Consider the following 1,161-nt stretch of genomic DNA (forward strand, 5'->3'; position numbering starts at 1 on the left):
ACTAGCCTGTACGTGCTAAGAACAGTTTCTTTCACGATATCATAATTATCACATTCCTCCTTAGACATGCAACTATACACAGTAAGCGCTCTACCACTCAAAACTGACTGCAAATATAAAGTCCACATTTCTTTAGGAGAACCTACTCATTCCATTAACTTCACAAAACACATGAAATATGTCGTAACATCTTCCTCACCAAACTTTGGTACTAATTTTAGCACTGCACCCATACCTAACGTATCAGCTTCGTTTTTGTTCTCGCCTGTCCGACTGTTGTGAGTAATTTCCGTTAACTGAGCAATTTCCAACTCATGCATACGCTCTTTCTCTCTCTCTTCCTGCTCATGCATACGCTCTTTCTCTCTCTCCTCCTGCTGCATTTTCATTACTTCTCTCGCTTGCTGCACTTCCCTCTCAGCTGCTCTTTCCTCTCTCTCAGCCGCTCTTTCATCTCTCTCATACTTCTCTCTTTCTTTCTTTTCAACATACTCACGGAGATCGTTCCCCTCTAGACCTAGGAGCTTGCCTGACTCAATAAACTCTTTCACCATCTCACTCATTCTGGTTCTTTTTATATTCTCCGTTTCAAACTGTTAAAGTGTTGATAGCCTAAGCAAGGTCGCCACAATGTTACGGCCTCTGAGAGAGGTCCGCTTCAGGTTCGATATGAAATAAACAAAAAAAAATATTTCAATACCAACAGTTGAAACTGGGGATACGAATATAGAAAGAAACACTAACACAACAAAGGTTTATTTACAAGCTTACTAACAAAGGTAAATGCAGAATGGTATCTCCTATTTACATAAAACAATAGAATCTTACACTGCATGAACTGGGGGAACAGTGAGGTAATTCAAATACTTGCTACTTAGGTTAGCGACTCAAAGCGATGGCTTCACAAAGGAGAACGGAGATTGCAGACGTCCTCTTGACTCCGTAATGCAGAAAATAAAGTCTACTCTTGATACTTGAAAGGCAGGAACTCCCCAAAACCTCTAGCAGGACATTTTCTTCTCTGAAGTCTGCTCAACGTCGAGATAACTCGGTCGTCCACTCCTGAAGACGACTAGACCAGAATTCAACCAACTCTCGAGCAACTTTTCTTCCGATCCTTCGTCGGTCCCTTTTTCTCTTATCTCTCTCGGATGATCTCTG

Source organism: Macrobrachium nipponense, chromosome 45 (assembly GCF_015104395.2).
Source record: "Macrobrachium nipponense isolate FS-2020 chromosome 45, ASM1510439v2, whole genome shotgun sequence".
Taxonomy (NCBI): domain Eukaryota; kingdom Metazoa; phylum Arthropoda; class Malacostraca; order Decapoda; family Palaemonidae; genus Macrobrachium; species Macrobrachium nipponense.